This window comes from Microcaecilia unicolor, chromosome 2 (assembly GCF_901765095.1).
Source record: "Microcaecilia unicolor chromosome 2, aMicUni1.1, whole genome shotgun sequence".
NCBI classification, from domain to species: Eukaryota; Metazoa; Chordata; class Amphibia; order Gymnophiona; family Siphonopidae; genus Microcaecilia; species Microcaecilia unicolor.
The window spans coordinates 66,892,869-66,912,525 of NC_044032.1; positions in this window are offsets into that span (position 1 = coordinate 66,892,869).

The window sequence follows — 19,657 nt, forward strand, 5'->3', positions numbered from 1 at the left end:
CAGCCCTTCCCTCTTCCTAACTGGTACTCTGGAGGTTTTGGTAATTTTGCTGCTTTGTTCCCATTTTTCCTCTGTTGCTCTGCGGCAACCCTTACCCCCTTAGTCAAAGGTGGGCTACACCATATACGTGGTTATACACTCTTTCACAATCAATTGAGTATCATATTTCTGACTAGAAATTCCTTCATGGGATCATAAATACCCCGACGTTTTGAGTAGAATGATAGACCTGATAAGTAGGTTGCAGTAGATGAATGAATGCCACAACTGTGACTCTGGATGCAGGCAAGAGCTCACTGAATCCTCATAGTCTAGAGAAGGGTTTAAACAGTTCCTATTCCTTGGCATATGACTATCAGATACTTGAAGATAGGGCCATGTTCATGAGGTCATGTACCCAACTCGATCAAACCTCCAAAGTCACGCTAGTAGTGGGAATCTGAAGTAAAACTAATTTGACCTGGACAAGCTGACAGCTATGTTAGGCTTATCTTTGAATGCAAGTGTAACAGCACTATAGCCTCAAGAAATTGACAAAAAGGGGGATACTTAAGTGTCTACTGATTGATGGCCTCAACCACTTTCATGTTGTCAGCTTGAAACACTACATCTGTTGCATATGTCTTTGCCTCCAGTTAACTGGAGATACTAAAGCTGAGAATTGCTTGAGGAATGTGATATGCCATGTGGGAAACAGACCTGGTGATTGAACCATGATTAACTTTTTCTGGAGCTTTTGATAGACTTCCTGGCTGTAACTTATGAATTGCTCTTTTGATCATGGCTCTGAGCAGATCCCTTGTATGGAAATTTTAAATCTGAATTGAAACTTGTCCCTCAATTTTTTTGTATCAGCTGTTTTGGCGGACTTGAGCTACCTTTTCATAGCTGTAAGAGTTACAGGGGAATTAGCCTTCTTAAAAAGTACTCCAATATCTTTGGGCCATTAGTTAAGCTCCATTCTAGTCTAAGTATTGTCCCTGGATATAGAGCAAGCATGCCTAAATCTACAGCGTGAGAAAAAAAAAAAAGTATCCCCCTAGAGTTTTTTTGCCATTTTCTCTGCAACCACTTTGAATTTCAACAAAAAAATTTTACATGCTTATTTAGCCATCATACTTACATATTACTGTTAAACAACATTTAATTATCTTAAGCTATGTTGATGTTACTGACATTTTAGCGTTACTACCTAGCGATTTTTACGAGTTAAAACATAGTAAAATAATATCATTCATACAACGCATTTAACGATGTGTCAGAATTTTGCAGCCACTGTGAATGCTCAAGGTGTGCACCCCTAGATTTAATACAGGCCTCCAGTTGCTTTGAGAAGTTCTTAACAGCATTGTCGATCGGTCCCCGTGGCAGGCTGTCCTAGATCATCTGCAGTGCTTGCTTGAGTTCAGCGATTGTCTATTTATATATTTTTATTTATCGAATTTATATCTTGCATTATCAAACTTATCTAAGTGGGTTAAAAAAGAACATATATAAATTATAAAAAAACAAAAAAAACACTAACTCTTACAACATCATAAAATATATAATCATTATCTCTTACAAAATAACATCATACATTTGTTTACTCACTTTCAATTAATTTCATCAGAAAATGCTTCATGGAATGAATATATTAAACATGGTTCTAGAGGGAGATTGTTCCACATTTTTGGTCCCGCTATAAAAAAAACATTCATGAACGATCATGCTTAGTCTAGTCGGACCTAGTGAAATGAGGGAACATCTATAAGACACTTCCCTGCGATCTTAGACTTCTAGATGGATGATACATTTTCAAGCTTTGTGAAATACTTATTGGTGCCTCATTATGTAGAGTTTTGGGTGGAGCTTGTGATAGGCCTCCAACATTGCCCCCCAGACAAAAGTACTGTGACATCATTAACTGTAAGCTGGTATCCCATTTTTGTTTTTCAAATAATGGTAGTTTTACAGTGCAAACATTTTTGAATGCGTGGAAATCACTTGGGGGTCATGCTAAAAGATAATCTCATTTCCTTTGGCACATAGATGTAGATAGCACATAGATGTAGATAGTAAGAATAAAGCTATAAAATAAATCTGTAAAATTTCATGTTGAAATTCCAAGTGGTTGCTGAGAAAACAGCAAAATATGCTAGGAGGTTACTTTTTTTTTTTTTGCCTCATTCTCGTACACAAGTTCTGTTTAGTATTGAAGTGGTGGCAGATAGTTTTTCTCTTCCAGGAAAACAGAGTCCTGTGGAGAACTTGTCCCTCTACCCTGTGATGAAATTGCCTGCCCAGAGAGAAACTTCAAGTACAAGAGCTGCTGCCTTCCTGTTGAAAAGACAGTAGGCTGTGGGAGGTCATTTAATTTAACAATAACATAGTAACATAGTAAGTGACGTCAGATAAAGACCTGAATTGTCCATCCAGTCTACCCAACAGTCATATTCATTATCAGCCTGTGGTGGTCAGCAGTTTTAAAGCTGCTGAATTAGATTCAGATATTGAATGCTAGGCCATATCTGGGCACTGGCATTAAATATCTGGCCTTTGGTGGACCCAGAAGTTATGCTGGTGCTGACAGATGTTCAATGTTGGTTCCTGCATACCTAACAGGGCAAAGATTGGGCTGTTTTTTATATGGTCCAATTTGTCTGGTTAGATAGGTCTGTCCCGATTTCACCTCCGGACCACTCTGGCACTAACTAGACAGTGCTGCAGGGTCACACTGGATTTTTAGCAGCACTATGTAGTTAAATGCTGTTGACAATTCAGGGATGGCCTGTCAGTGTAGTTGGAGTGGAGGAGTAGCCTAGTGGTTAGTGCAGTGGGTTTGATTCCCACTGTAGCTCCTTGTGACTCTGGGCAAGTCACTTAGGGCCCTTTTTATCAAGTTGTGGCAAAAGGGGGCCAGTGCTGGCATTTTACATGCGTGCCGATGCCCTCTTTTATCGCAGCTGGTAAAAGGGAAGTCTTGCTTTCCTACAGAAAATGGCCGTGCAGCAAATAAAGCAGTTGCTGCGCAGCAATTTTGGGGGGAGCCCTTACCGCCACCCATTAATGTGGTGGTAAGGGCTCCTGTGGTAACCGGGCAGCGTGCGGCACTGCCCGATTACCACCAGGTACACTCTGGCGCTACAAAAATAAATACATTTTTGTAGTGCCGGAAATGACAGCAAACTAGGGGTGGGAAGTACCGCTGGGCTGCTGCGGTAGCCCGGCGGTACTTCCTATATAGCAAGCAGTAAGCTCACATTGGGCTTACCGCTGCCTAGTAAAAGGAGCCCTTAACCCTCCACTGCCCCAGGTACGAAATAAATACCTGTTCATAATATGTAAACCACAGTGATTGTAACCACAGAAAGGCGGTAAGTCAAGTTCCATCCCCTTTTCCTTAAATGGGCAAGACTGTGAGTTTGAATGTGTAACCTTTGGTAACAATAAAATACAAATTACTGAAACAGTTTGATTTAAAATTCAGCCAGACTGATATCAAACTGGATCAAGTTTGAAAAAAAAAAATTCCGTAGACCTGCCTAAGACAGAAACATAGAAACACGACGGCAGATAAAGGCCATATGACCCATCCAGTCTGCCCATCCTCTGTAACCCCTAATTCTTCCTGTTCTTAAGCGATCCCACATGCTTATCCAGGGCCGCCGAGAGACTGGACCAGGCCTGGGACAAGGCCGCCGGCCCCGCGCCCCCCCCACCCGAGGTCGCTGGGCCCTCCCTCCACCCGCCACCGGGCCCTCTCTCCACCCCCAGGCCCTCTGCACTGACCTTAAGCGCCTCACCTTCGAAAGCGCAGCAAGCAGCGGCAGACCACTCCTTCCTTCCGTGTCCTGCCCTCGCGGAAGTTACATCAGGCAAGGGTGGGACATGGAAGGAAGGAGTGGTCTGCTGCTGCTTGCTGCGCTTTCGAAGGTGAGGCGCTTAAATTCAATGCCAGGGAGCGATGGAGGGTGGGCGGACTGGACTGCGGCGGTGGCGCCGGGCCCCCCCCGGAGGCCCGGGCCCGGGTAATTTTGTCCCCCCCGTCCCCCCCTCTCGGCGGCCCTGTGCTTACCCCATGCCTTTTTAATTCTGGAACAGTCCTCGACTTCACCACCTCCACCGGGAGGCCATTCCACGCCTCCACCACCCTTTCTGTGAAATAATACTTCCTTGGGTTAATCCTAAGCCTATTCTCTCTTAACTTTGTCATATGCCCCCTCATGCCAGAGCACTCCTTCATTTGAAAAAGGCTCTCTTCCTGTACATAAATGTCCTTGAGATATTTAAACGTTTCTATCATGTCTCCTCTCTCCCTCCTCTCTGCATAGGGAAAATCCACAGCATTACATGTTTTTTTTTTTTTAACTGTGAGTCTGGGACGAATCTGTGGAGATATGTGGCAGATTTTTCTAGAATCTGTAGTCACCCTTCTGTGGCTCTACTGTCGACTGATTAGCAACAAATACAAACCAATTTCATGATCCTTTACTATTTCTAAAGCTGTGGACAAACTCACTTTCCAACCTCTTTTACTGCAGTTCCTTCATTCTTTACAATAAGAAAACTATTCAGATTTTGTATGCCTAAGTTATCCTGCACAGTACGAGTGGAATTAGTGTCCTCGTTATCTGCTACATATGAATTTACTGACGCAATAAGGAAGGGAGTTCAGACTACTGGTATTTGACTTCTAAAGTTAGATAACCTTAGACTCTGAATAGGGAAATCTGTGGCAGTTGTCCAGCTCTGTTTTAAGTTAGAATACCAAAGTAATAAGCAGTTCTTTCTTTACTATACAAAGACTAGTTTTCAGCAGGGCTGCCGAGAGGGGGGGCGGGGCAGGGGGCAAAATTCCCCAGGCCCGGGCCTTCATGGGGGGCCTGGCGCCAAAGTTTCTCTCTCTTTCTCCTGCTCCTGACGGGACCCGGGTGATCGTGTCCCAACAGAAGCAGGAGAGAGAGAACTCCGGCGCCGGCCCCCCCCTCTGCATTGCCTGCCTAGCAGCTGCTGGGCCCTCAGGCCGCGCATGTTCAGTTTTGAGACCGAGCATGTGCGACCTGAGGAAAGCAGCCACAGGGAAAGGCAATGCTGAGCACAGGAAGGTGCTGCGCTGCCTGCAGCCGGCGGGGCCAGCCAAGGTACCTTGGGCAGGTGGGTGGGGCAGCAGCAGCGATGACGATTCTGGAGGGGGGCAGCAGCGGCCCCACCACGGGCCTGGCTCACTCTCTTGGTGGCCCTGGTTTTCAGCAGGGGTGTAACCTCATTTTTAAGAGGACACAGATTGGAATATGGACCTCCAGGTTAGGACATTCACAATTCACTGAGGGGGCCTCTGGGGTAGTGCATGCACCTGGCAGTAATTCTAATTTCAGTGCATGCCGAATCCTGCGGTAGAAAATAATTTTCTATCATGGGGGGAGGGGGGAGTTCCCAGTGGTAACTGTCAGCACGCCCACTTTGGCACGTGCTGCATGGTTATCGTATAGGTAGCAAGTGAGCCTTTACCACTGTCAATGGGTGGAGGTAAGGGCTCAGGCCTTAAATAGGCGCATGCTAGTTTTAATATTAGCGCAGTTCCATTCCCCCAGCAACAGTAAAAAATGGACCAGCACACGCCTCACACTACTGCAGGTCACTTTATACTGTGGCTTTGTAAAAGGACCCCTAATGTGGTCCTTTTACAAAGCCACAGTATAAAGTGACCTGCAGTAGTGTGAGGCGTGTGCTGGTCCATTTTTTACTGTTGCTGGGGGAATGGAACTGCGCTAATATTAAAACTAGCATGCGCCTATTTAAGGCCTGAGCCCTTACCTCCACATTCTGCTGAATGTGGAGCCTTTTGGAAACTATGTATATGTATAAAGGGGTTTTTACCTCCCAGAAACTACATGTATAGGTACCAATCTCGGAATTTACACCAGTATTTCCAGGATTTTCCACAGCTAAACATAAATGTGGAGTCAATTAAGGAGCAGATACTGAAAGGGAAATATCTGCATACCTCCTGCAGTGTTTCTAAATTTAGCTCACACCTTTTCAGTATTAGCTCAAGGTGAGTTACATTCAGGTACACTAGATATTTCCCCGTCCCTGGAGAGCTTACAAGCCAAGGGGCCCTTTTACTAAACTATGGCAAAAAGTGGCCTTAGCCTGTCCTCATATAGGAGTGGCCTAATGGTTAGTGCAGCAGACTTTGATCGCAGCAGACTTTGATCCCAGCATCTTGGGTTCAATTCCCACTGTAACTCCTTGTGACTCTGGGCAAGTCACTTAACCCTCCACTGCCTCAGGTACTAAAACCAAGATTGTGATCCCTCTAGGGAGAGAGCTAGTACCTGTTTATAATTGGATTGTAAGCCACATTGAATCTGAACTCTGTTTGGGATAAGGTGGGTTACAAATGTCAAAATAAATATTTGGGTCATTCCCACACACTAAGGCAGGGATAAAATGGCTGATTTTTCTGTATTAATGGCTCTAATATTCCCATTAGCACATGGGCCCCTGCCACCACCTATTTTGTAGGCAGTAGGACCTCACAGGCTAACCACATACTAATCGGTCAGCATGTGGCAATATAAGTGCGCTAACCAGCACACAGCATATCCATTCTCTGCCCCCAAACCTGTCCCCAGTGCTAAAAAATAATATTTTTTTAAGCACGTGGGTAGCATGCGCCAATCCCAGAATTACTATGGAGTGTGCTCAGGCATTTTATAGCTGTGGTAAGCATGTGCTAGTGCTTACCGTAGCGTAGTAAAAGGACCCCTAAGTTTGTATCTGAGGCAAAAGAGGCTTAAGAGACTTGCTCAAGATCACAGGGACTTCCCTGGTTTTCAGCCTGGTGCTCCAACCATTAGGCTACTCCGCCACTTCAGATAGTTAAATAAGTACATAAGTATTGCCATACTGGGTCAGACCAAAGGTCCATCAAGCCCAGCATCCTGTTTCCAACAGTGGCCAATCCAGGTCACAAATACCTGGCAAGATCCCCCAAAAGTACAAAAACATTCTGTACTACTTATCCCAGAAATAGTGGATTTTCCCCAAGTTCAATTTAATAATGGTCTTTGGACTTTTCCTTTAGGAAGCCGTGCAAACCTTTTTTAAACTCTGCTAAGCTAACAGCCCTTACCACATTCTCTGGCAACGAATTCCAGAGTTTAATTACACATTGAGTGAAGAAAAAGTTTCTCAGATTTGTTTTAAATTTACTACTTTGTAGCTTCATTGAATGCCCTAGTATTTTTGGAAAGAGTAAACAGATGCTTCACGTCTACCCTTTCCACTCATTATTTTATAGACCTCTATCATATCTCCCCTCAGCCATCTTTTCTCCAAGCTGAAGAGCCCTATCCGCTTTAGCCTTTCCTCATAGGGAAGTTGTCCCATTCCCTTTATTAGTTTTGTTGCCCTTCTTTGCACCTTTTCTAATTCCACTATATATTTTTTGAGATGTGGCGACCAGAATTGAACACAATATTCGAGGTGCAGTTGCACCATGGAGCGATACAAAGGCATTATAACGTCCTCACTTTTGCTTCCCATTCCTTTCCTAATAATACCTAACATTCTATTTGCTTTCTTAGCCGCAGCAGCACACTGAGCAGAAGGTTTCAACGTATCATCAACGACAGCACCTAGTTCTCTTAACTGTGGCTATCCACCGGAATTCAGTGGCACTATCCAGATGTTGCTGATAACTATCATTATACACCACCTTGGCTCTTATCGGGGGCAGTACAGGGGGTGGAGTGAAGGTGTTAAACTATTAATTCTCCAAGGTGCTGATGATCAGTTCCCCACGCTGTTCTGAACAGCACAGGGAAAAATACCACCAGAACAGTGCAGGGAATTATCTCCCCAGTGATCAACACTAGTAACATGCAAATTCATGCGTGTTATTAGCATTGAACATAGGGGTACTTCTGCGAGAGGATTGTGCCTGGGCATGTGCTTACGGCACAATCCAGCCCTGGTGGTCCGGTGGACCTCCAAGCCCCTCCTCCCAAACACAAGGGCCTGGAGGTCCGGTGGATATATAAAATTAATTTAACTCATTGGGTTACATTAGCAAATTGGATTCTTGTAATTTACTTTATGTTGGTTGCTCAAGGATTTTATGTAGAAGACTTCAGACACTGTAGAATAACGTAGCTAGATCGATCTGCCAGGCAAACAAACAGGAAAGAGCAACTCCATTGGCTTCCTATAGAAGCAAGAATACTGTTTAAATTGTGTAAGTTAATATTTAGTATATTATTCACGGTTCTACGCCTTTGCCATTCACATTGATTCTGTCATTTTCTTCCTCCAGGAAAAGTCTTTGTTCAAATGGTCAGTTAAAGCTAAATTACCCATCTGCTGATGGTATTATATACAAACATGTCTGTTCTCTAATAATCCCTTACTAATCTGCAAATTTTTCATAAGTTTCTTTTAGTAAGCAACACTTTTAGGTCTAATTCCAGCAGCAACTTTGGGACTGATGATATTACTTATAAGCTCAAATCTAGTTTAAAAGTATTTGGGATTTTAATAGATAATTATCTACATTTGAACAGCAACTTCAGGCAGTAGTTATGAAAATGCTTAGGGTGTTATAGAAACTTAGATGGATTAGGGCCTACTTTTAGCGGATATGTTGATGCGTTCTTGCCTGATGAATAATGAGCAGTGGCCATTAAAGGAGGAATGTGGACATTATGCTTGTGGACATTGCATATATTATGATAATGTATGGCAAACAAATATAGTTCCAATACCAAATAGTGTTAAATTATATTTGTTAAAACAGAAGACTACATGTGAGACAGTTCAGGTTGTTTATTGTGTTACAACATCAATGTTCAAAATACTATATTGGCTAAACAAAAATAAAACTTTTAAGTATAGGGTCGCTCAACATTTTAGTGATATATATTTAGGCAAAAGTAGACATCCCCTTGGTACAACATTGGTTGAGTATGGGACACACTGTGATGAACTTTAAGTTTGTAATATACTGCAGCAAGTGGTAATGAATCGCAGTGGGTATGTATCTCAATTCAGAAAGAACAGCACTTCATTTACTCATTCAGCTGAGTGGCCTGAACAAAGAAGTTGATTAGACATTGATCATGTGATCCTCATAAAGGTATAACAGAAGGGACTGGTGTTTTAGTGTCTCCAGGCGCCATTTTGAGGCATTAGCGTTTCCATTTTACTTATATGCCTGATCACTTGTTTTGCTTGTGGTTTTTTAAAGCTATTTTGTTTTATTTCAAATTATTGATCATAATTTTTATACTATTATTTTATTGTTTTGAGGTAGCCCCTGAAGAAGCTTGTGCAAAGTGAAACCTGGATCCAAGTTGGGGTAATTATGGATATTTGGTGTACCATATCTATCAACAGCAGTCGCTCTTCAATGGCGTTTTTCAACTGTGACGTCTGATTGATGAATTATAAGATAAGTGTCCTGTGAAAAAGACTTTTTGAAATTGTTCATGGAGAAACGTACTGTATTTTTTGAACTGAAGTTATTATTGGAAACCGTGCTATTGATATTTCTGATATTTTTGAGGGCTGCTGTCTTAAATTTATGAGGAAGTGCAATGATAGATAACGGTGACTTTATAAGTGAATTTTCACCTTTTGTCTCAGTGGTTTTCTGAGCACCTTCACAAAAATTTTATATCTATATTTACTTTTTCTTTTGATACCTGGGATATAGAATTGTCTGTCTGTCCTTATTTAGATTGTAAGCTCTTTTGAGCAGGGACTGTCTTTTCTTCATATTAAATTGTGAAGCGCTGCGTACGTCTAGTAGCGCTATAGAAATGATTTATAGTAGTAGTAGTATTATTAATGAATATGCATGAGATATAGGAGGTCATTTTAGAAGTGTCTACACATATAAATAGCTGCATTTCCACATGTAGATTGGCTATAGGGGTACATGGCATTTTCAGAAAGCTGCTATTTACATAGGTAGATGGCTGGGATGCAAAGGGTTTAAAGGGGAGTGTTTTAGGCAGGGGTTGGTGGGCCAAAAGATTATGGGCCTGATATTCAGCCGGCAGTGGTGAACATTTTGCTGACCACTGACAAAGTTATTCCTGGATATTCAAAGCTGGGCCCTGTCCAGGCTTCAGCTTTGAATAACTGGTTATTTTTGAGCTAGCTAACACGTAGCTGCTTAAGTTGATATTCAGCACTTAAATGGCCAAGGGGTAGCGCATAAAAATAGGACTTTTATGTGGTCCCATTTATGCGCTAAACCTGGCCACTTAAGGACTGACTATCATGAATATCAGCACTTAAGTGACCAAACGCTGACTCTGCCCTGGAATGCCCCCAACGTAACTGGCTTTGAATTAGGTGTTAACTGCAAATTTCAGTGGCACTTAGCTGGTTAAGTGCCAAGTGAATTAACTGGCCAGTAGCTGGCTAAATTGCTTTGAATATCAGCCGGCATAAGTTTATTTACATTTTTCAATGATAATACAGTATATTTACAAAATTTCCCCATCAGCTTTTGCACCAGCTTAAGACACATGAATTTTATAAAAGCGCTTGTTCAGCCAGGGCTTTAAATCAGAGACTAAGGGAATAATTTTCTCTCCATATTTAATTTTTGCCTCAAAAGTAAAAATACACCCTATGTTGTGTGGAGGACTAGTCTAATTATTAGTGCAGCAGACTTTGATTTTGGGGAACTGGGTTCAATTCACACTACAGCTCCTTATGATTCTGGGCAAGTCACTTAATCCTCCATTGCCCCAGGTACAAATAAGTACCTGTATATACTATGTAAACCGCCTTGAATGTAGTTGCAAAAAAATAAAACACAGAAAGGCGGTATATCAAGTCCCATTCCCTTTCCTTCTTTACTAGCTAATTGGTGCTACTTAAACATGGGCAGGTCATAGAAGTAGGAGTTGAGACCTGCAGGTCAGTGCATCTCGAGTTTCAACAGTATTTTAGAACAGAATCTGACAGGAGAAATGGATGTTTATGCACTCAGGGTATGCAGCACAAACATCCATTTTAGAAAAATAATGGGTATGTTGTGAAATGGCAACATAACTGGTTAAGTGATGGAACAAAACCGGTTATCTTTGTGACCTTATAAATATAACTGGTTATTATCCAATGCTATTACAGTGGCTGGCAGAGGGGAACTACTGGTGGATTTCTCTCTCCAGTGGAGTGCGGCTCAGTAGCAGCTGTTTACCAGATCCTAAACGTGCTTGGTAGCAGGCGTAATGTCGATCTTTAGGACATAGACGCTTAGTCCCCTTCTGAAATGGGGAATTAATGTCTATGAAATTGCCATGCCTTTGTCCTGCCCAAGACATGCCCAGTCTAGAGAGAATCCACAAAAGTGTAGAACTCAATAGATCCCACGAGGCGTGAAGTGAAAAATAAAAAAGGTGGGAATATAAGCCAGACTATCCAAAGAATGGAACCAAATTATCTTTAAAATAAGCAGAATTTAATAATTTTCAAACAAATGATAATAAAACAATCACACATTAAAAGTGACTCGACACAACGTTGTGTTTCGGCCGGATAGGCCTACATCAGGAGTCTTGTAAACGGAAAAGCAGCAGTAGCGGCCTACTCGGTCTCTGTTTTACCATCACCGAATCGGTGCAAACTGGACACCTGAGCACAGCTGTCTGGAAAACCGTGCGGTCGGCTGCCGAGGAGAAGTTCAGGGCGTGCGGCACGGCTGCAGACCATTTTTAAGGTCTTGTCTGCAGACCTTTTATCCTTGGAATCTTTTATTCGTGGTTTGAGATTCCTTTGATGTGTTTAATTCATTGTTCACCTTGATTACAAGACTCCTGATGTAGGCCTATCCGGCCGAAACACAACGTTGTGTCGAGTCACTTTTAATGTGTGATTGTTTTATTATCATTTGTTTGAAAATTATTAAATTCTGCTTATTTTAAAGATAATTTGGCTCCATTCTTTGGATAGCCTGGCTTATATTCCCACCTTTTTTATTTTTCAAGACATGCCCAGACCATGCCACCTTGCCATTTGCGTGCACTTGAGTTTGATACGTGTCTATCCTGGTTTTCTAAAATGGGGACTTTATTTATTTATTTATCAAATTTTTATCCACTCCAACCAAGGTTCTAGGTGGGTTAGTCTTAGATGCTGATGCAAGATAAATGTTTATGTGCTGGTTTATGCACATTAAAATGCAAATAGGACTTGTCAAATGAGAGCCCACTAAGGGCCAGAACTATGTTACTATGTATATAAGGTGCTTAAGAAATCCGCGCATTAAACTTTTCCACCTAAGCCTATTCTATAAGTGACACCTATATTTAGGCGCGGAATATAGAATATGCTTAGTTGATATCCCAATGCCTAAAACTAATCACCTCCATTTACACCACCAAAAGTGTCACAAATCCCTGAGCCATATTCTATAACTATGTGTGTAAATTTTAGAACGCCCATGAAATGCCCATTTCTCCACCCACAGTCACGTCCCTTTGAACTGCGCACATTAAAATTTGGGTGCAGTTCATTACAGAATACGCGTAGGGCCCCTTTTACCAAGCTGCAGTAAAAGGGAGTCTGCAATGGTGTCGCCATATGTTTTTGACACCCACCGAAGCCCCCTTTTACCGCAGGTGGTGGTAAGCGCTCTCGCCCTAACCCAGTGTTAAATGTGCAGTGCCGGATATGACAGTGCGCTGGGGGTGGGGATTACCGCCAGGCTGCTGTGGTAGCCTGGTGGTACTTCCTTTTTAGCGAGCGTTAAGCCCACATTGCGCTTACCGCCACTTTGCAAAAGGGGCCCTTTGTGAGTTATGCATGCAAATTCTAATTATTACCAATTATTGCTTGTTAAGTGCTGTTATCAACGCTGATTAGCTTGTTAAGCCAATTAAGTTACTTGCGCTATTATAGAATATGCCTGGATTTGAGCATGGATCTGTAGGCGTGCTACATAGAATTCGGGGGTAAGTGCCACTGAACATCCGAGAAAGACCTGATCAGAGGGAGTTAATTGGGCAGGAGCTGAATTTTGACCAGTACTTGACTATTTCAGTACAGCTACTGTATATATGCTGTGAATGCCCTTTCACTCTTGCAATAACTTTTCCCAGCAAAGATTTTATGTCACAAACTACAATTTGAACCTTGGCAAGCAAGTCATATTTCTCAGTTATTTTTCTCCAGGCAACAATGTAAGAAAAGGACAATTGGCTTTGGTAAACTTTCACAACCTGAGTAGCAAATGCATCCTGTTTCTCACACTTCCTTGTGCTGTTGAGCTAGCCACGTTATTTTCCGCATTTCCCATTCCTCCAGTTGCAGTAATTTAAATAGAAACACAAACAATAGCAAATTCATCTTATATTGACTGGGCAGTCACAGAAAAGTGTTTTGAATCTAAACAACCTCTATAGTGTTACATTCCTATTGCTTTAATGAAAACACAATGAGCAACAGAGCTATGAGAAGAAAAAGACCTATGTTGAAAGCTTTAAGATCTATATTTTATTTTTGATTATTATTACTTTTTTTTTTCTGATGGATGGTTCTATGTAAGAGAGTACCTAAAAAAAGCCTGTAAAAATGATGGACTAAGATGACAACTAACTTTGCCCCTCTGCCCTCTAACCTCTGCACCAACTCCTCTGTGCAGACTGCCTTTTTCCAGCAATGCCATTCCCTGCTTCAGGGGCCCTCTATACTAAGCCGTGTAAGTGTCTATGCACACCCAACGTGCGCCAAAATGGAGATACCACCCGACTACTGCGTGGCTCTTGCGGTAATTTCATTTTTGGCACGTCTGATATGCGCGCCTGAAAAATATTTTTTATTTTTGGGCACGCATAACGGACGCGCGCCAAGTGGCATTTGGCACGTGTAGGTCATTACTGCCCAGTTACTGTGTGAGTCTTTACTGCTAGGTCAATGGCTGGCGGTAAGGTCTCAGACCCAAAATGGACGCGCGGCAATTTTCATTTTGCTGCACATCCATTTTCGGCAAAAAATTTTAAAAAGGCCTTTTTTTTACAGACATGCTAAAAAATGGATCAGCGCATGCCCAAAACCCGCTCTTATTCTACCGCAAGCCATTTTTCAGCATGCCTTTGTAAAAAGACCCCGGAGTTTCCTGCTGCCAGTGGGGCCTGAGTCCCCATTGCAAGACCCTGCAGGCCTGCCCCTCAGCTTCTTTCAAGTGGCTATTTCGAGCAGGATGGGATAGCAGCCTCACAAACAAACATAGCACTCTCAATACTATTATGTATGCCAATGGCGTAACAAGGGGGGGGGGGCGGTGGGGGCGGTCCGCCCTGGGTGCACGCCGCTGGGGGAGGGGGGGTGCCGCACACCTGTCAGCTCTGCTTGTTCTGTGCTCCCTCTGCCCTGTAACAGGTTACTTCCTGTTCCGGGGCACAGGGAGCATGGAACAAGCGAAGCTGACAGGCGCGCGGCACCTCCCCAGCAGGTAAAAATGCACCCGGGGGGGTGTCCTTTCGCCGGCGGGAGGTGTCCCTTCGCCGGAAGGGGGGTGTCCTTTCACCAGGGGTGGGGGGTCGCGCTGCACCCGGGGGGGGGGGCGCATCGGCGATCCGCCCCGGGTGTCAGCCACCCTAGGAACGCCACTGATGTATGCAGTAATTTAGGAAGATGTGTACAAATAAGAAAAGCAAAAAATGGAAGGTTAGGCTCTTAGGGGTTGAGTAGATTTCCTATGGGATGATAATTCCCCAGATAGGTTTACATTTTGGTGCAGATAGTGATGTCATTAGCTATAATCCAAAATATTGAAAATTTGGTAGACATGGATATTGTCTGTTATTTTGATTTCTCTATTGTCTGCATATTGTAAAGCATATCATCCACAGCCAAGCTGAAATTAGTCAGATCTTGGACAGCATAATAAATTAAGCAAAGGGTAGAACAAAACAAAATACTAAACTAAAAGGAGCAGCCACACAGGTTGGACACATCCTAAAACGGGTCAGGTGTACCACTCCTATTTTAATACTTCATGTAATACAACTTATGTTGTGTATCTGTTTCAGTGACCGTGTGATTTGATTTATATTGGCAGTATATCACAGTCAATCAAATTGAGACTAAATGAACATAAATTTCGGGTAAATACAAACACTGAGGAGCAGGGGCGTAGCCAGAGCCTGAGGTGGGGGGGCACTGTTTAGCCACCAAACCCCCCCACCGCTTTGGACACCCCCACCGCCGCCACCACCGCAAAAACCCTCCCCCGTTACTGCCGCCACCAGGTGCCTTGTTTGCTGGCGGGGGTCCCCAACTTCCGCCAGCCGAAGAGACTTCTTCAGCATCGGTCGACTCTGGCGCCTTCACTGTGTGATGATCTGTTTTGAACTCCTGATGTCCTGCACGTGAACGTCCTGTATGTAGCCTCGTGCAGGATGTAAGGCATCAGAAACAGATTATCACACAACAAAGGCACCGGAGTCGACCGGCTCTGAAGAAGACTCTTCGGCTGGCGGGGGTTGGGGACCCCCGCCAGCAAACAAGGTACCTGATGTGGCGGTGAGGCGGGTGGTGGCGGTCAAATGTAGAGGGGGCCAGGGCCTAATCTGTGGGGGCCTATGCCCCCATGGCCCCATGTAGCTATGCCCCTGCTGAGGAGTCCCTTTACCCAGCTGTGGAGAAAAGGGCCCTGCGGCGGGGAGCCCTTACTGCCTGATTACCGCTGGATTACCGCCACATATGCCATTTCTGGGGGGGGGGGGGGGGTTCTTTTTCCCCCCGAAACGGTACGTGTTCAGGGTGGGACTACCACTGGCGGTCATGTAAGGCCAGCGGTAGTACCAGAAGAGCGAGTGGTAAGCCCGTGTTGGGCTTACTCCCGCTCTGTAAAAGTAGCACTATTGGTAAACCACTGACAGAATAATAATCATTCCATCTCAGATTTTAGATGGCAAATAATGGACATGATTGGGTGGGAGGGTGGAAATACTGAACAGCACTGGATTTTTGAATTATATACTTTTGCTTTGGAGGGTTTGAATGAAGAATTGGAATGGATAACTCTAATCTGATATTCTTCCACACTATGTCCTGATGCCGTGATGTCAATTAAGAGCGTCTTGATGTTTGGTGTGGACGTTTGTCATAAAATTGTAAAACAATGCTGCCGCCATCATGGATATATGGATTGTAATTGGCTACTGAATAGTTGGAATAAGCCTCTGGTAAATGTATTTGCATATCGGAAGATTTTTCTTTTTTTGTGTAATGAAGGAATTGAATTCTCATTTCTGGATTTTTTGTTTTTAGCTGCCTCAACCCTGATGCATGAATACATGTCAGGAGAGGTGGCCAAACATTCAGAATTTACTACTTAAGATAAAAGGAAATGTTGATGACTATTGAAATTAAAGTAGAAGATGAAATAAAAGTTACACAAGCAATTTAGCTGGATGAAAATTAGTAAACAAATTGCTAAAAAAATTATTTTGGTTGGACCAATGAACATCTTGGCCATTTTTCAGTTAATCAGATACCTATACTCATTGGGCCATCTGAGTATCCTTTTCACATAATACATTTGGAATGGTGCGATAGGATTATATTTTATATGAACAGAAAGTTCCTTTACCATTATTAGACAGTACTTTGGGACATTTCAGATGTGAAAATTGTAAATCTTGTTCCATTATGTTGCAAATACAAGATTTTCATAATCCTGTGGACAAGAAGAAATATAAATTACATTATTGCACTGACTGCAATAGCAAATTTGTACTATATGTCCTTCTCTGTCTATGCTTGAAATTTTATGTAGGTAAGATCGCTAAACAACTAAAAACCAGATTGAATGAATATTGCTATTGTTTGCTCCATCAGAAAAGAGAAGCACCAAAATTGTAGCTCACTGTATGGAGTTTGATCATAAGTTTGATAAATTGCAATGTGTAGTAACTGACCACATGGAGAATAACATAAGGGGTGGGGACAGGGGCAAAATCTTGATTTCTATAGAGCAAAGATGGATTTATACTCTGCAGAATTTACAACCAAAAAGTTTGAATGTGGGAGTAGAATGGAAAGCATTCTTCTGATTTGTCAATTACAGTGCACTCCATTTAAGTGCACGTTGGATAAGCACATGCTCTGTTTAACTGCATGCCGTACTTCGGTCCCGTTTTTGGCACCATCAATTTCTATGGGGACAAACTTCGGTTTAGTGCATCACTGATAAGTGCAAGATTCGCTTATATGCATGGTTCAAGACCGCTCCTCTGCAGGAAAGACTCCGCATTAGCGTGCACATGGAATATGGAAACCGATTGGCGCGTGACAACCAATGAGATTTCAAATTTACTGCCTCTTTAACTGCCATAGGCAGAATAAGTGAAGGAATGTTGTTAGAGCGTACACCAGTGTCGTCGTTGCGGCGGAACTGTAAGACTTTAACACTGGCTGAACGAATAGAAGTTCTTAAAAAATTAGAAAACAAAGTCAAGCATCTATTGCTAAAGAATATGATGTCAATCCCAGTCAAATTTCATGTGTCTTGAAGCAGAAAGACCAGCTTCTGGAAGACTGGCAAAACAATACAAATCCACAACGGAAACAAAAACGGGCGGGAAAAGCTGAGGAGGTAGAAGATGCTCTTCGGTGGTTTTCTCGAGTCAGGAGCAGACAATTTCCTGTCAGTGGTCCACTGCTTATGGAGAAAACGGAGGTTTAGTGTGGGTGAAAAATTGCTGCCAAAGCCAAGTACTATTACTACTACTAAGTACTACCTATAAGCATCTCAAAATCTTAAATTAAAAATAAGAAAAAGACTGATGAATATAGATAAAAGTAACAAAAAGAAAAAATGAGTTTTAAAAGAAATCGGGTGATCTATGAAGATGTATGCAGCGCCATAAACCTTGGGACGCTGCTCCCGAATGGGTCTTGCTGTTAAATATTCTGATGATCCCCGTACAAAAAATCATCTATGAAGTCAAAAATGATGATTGTGTGAATCTGGACTGTGTATTACATATAAGTTGAAGTGTTTGGGACAAATCGATCTGAAAAATTTAGCATAAGTTCCCACACGTATACCGTGAGGTCCTTTTAAATTGATATGGCGAAAGCTAACCAGCTAGCTGAAAGTCTTGGACTAACTGAATTCAAAGCCACTGTTGGATGGTTGGAAAGATGGAAGGAGAGGAACAACATACAATTAAAGAAACAGCATAGTGAGAAACATGACGCTGATGACTTTGGTGCTGAAAATTGGGTTATTTCAGTTCTTCCTACCATCTTGAACGAGTTTGCACCTCGTGACATTTTCAATGCTGATGAAAATGGTCTCTACTGGCGAGCGATTCCTGATGGAACACTTGCATTCAAACATACCGAAACTACTGGAGGTAAAACGTCGAAGGACCGACTGACGATCCTCCTTTGCTGCAATATGGATTGGAGTGAGAAGTTGGAACCCCTCATCATTGAAAAGAGCAAACAGCCCCGTTGCTTCAAGAAAGTTAAGCGACTTCCTGAGTCATATGAGGCTAATGCAAATCCGTGGATGACTGGGGAAATTTGGAAGCAGTGGCTAAAGAAGTTAGACACTAGAATGCGGCACAAAAGCGTCAGATTTTGTTGCTTTGTGATAATTGTGCTGCACACAGGGATGATGTCAGACTGTTTAACGTCAAGGTGGTCTTCCTGCCACCAAACACTACCTCTCTGATCCAACCTATGAATCAGGGCATAATAGCCAATTTCAAACAACTTTATTGGGCTCTTGTGCTACGTCATCTGATGAGCGCTATGGATGACCAGACTGGCAAGGATAAACGTGCTGTTGAACTGGCTCGTAATCTATCACTGTTGGATTCCCTACATATGCAGAAAGAAGCCTGGAATCATGTTACACAGGCAACCATTGTGAACTGGTACAAGCGGGCAAGCTTTGTTAAGGATGTGGAGAGGGATATAAACAGATGTAGCTGTTGCAAACGCGTCAGGTTATTGACATCTCAGCCGGTGTTACTGAAGAGGAGTTCCATCGCTACGTATCTGTTCATTATAATCTACAAACAGCTGAAGACAGCACTGATGTTGAGCTATGCGCCTACACGCAGGCAACAATGGCTGATAATGGAATAGATGAAGAAATGAGCAGCGAGGCACATGCTGACGAAATTCAACAACCTCCTCCTGCCACTTTTGCAAGAGCGCTGGAGAGTCTCAACACTGTGCGGGCCTATCTGGAGGCCACTGGATGTCAGTGCTTTGACAGTTTTTACCGTCTGGCAGATGTAGTCTATGGAACTCACAGACCCAAGAGTGTACAGAGGACTATAACTGATTACTTCAAGTAAGCCTAATGTCAGTTAACTGAGACCGTATACTGTACGCATAATAACAGTACTGTACATATGTTTATCAGATGTCAAGCTTCTTTGGGTCACAACGGTTAAGTGCACACTCTGGTTAACTGCATGCATTTCTTTGGTCCCAGACCCTTGCACTTAAGCGGATTGCACTGTATACTGTTTAGGCAATAGAAATAATAATATATTCTTCTTTTTTTGTTAAAGTAGCCTTTTTGAAATTTACTGCAAGGTTATCCAATCAGATTGAACCAGGAAGTAACTTTTAAAAGAGATTGGTTCTTTTCTTGTCAGCATCTTTTATTAGTGCAGCGCCA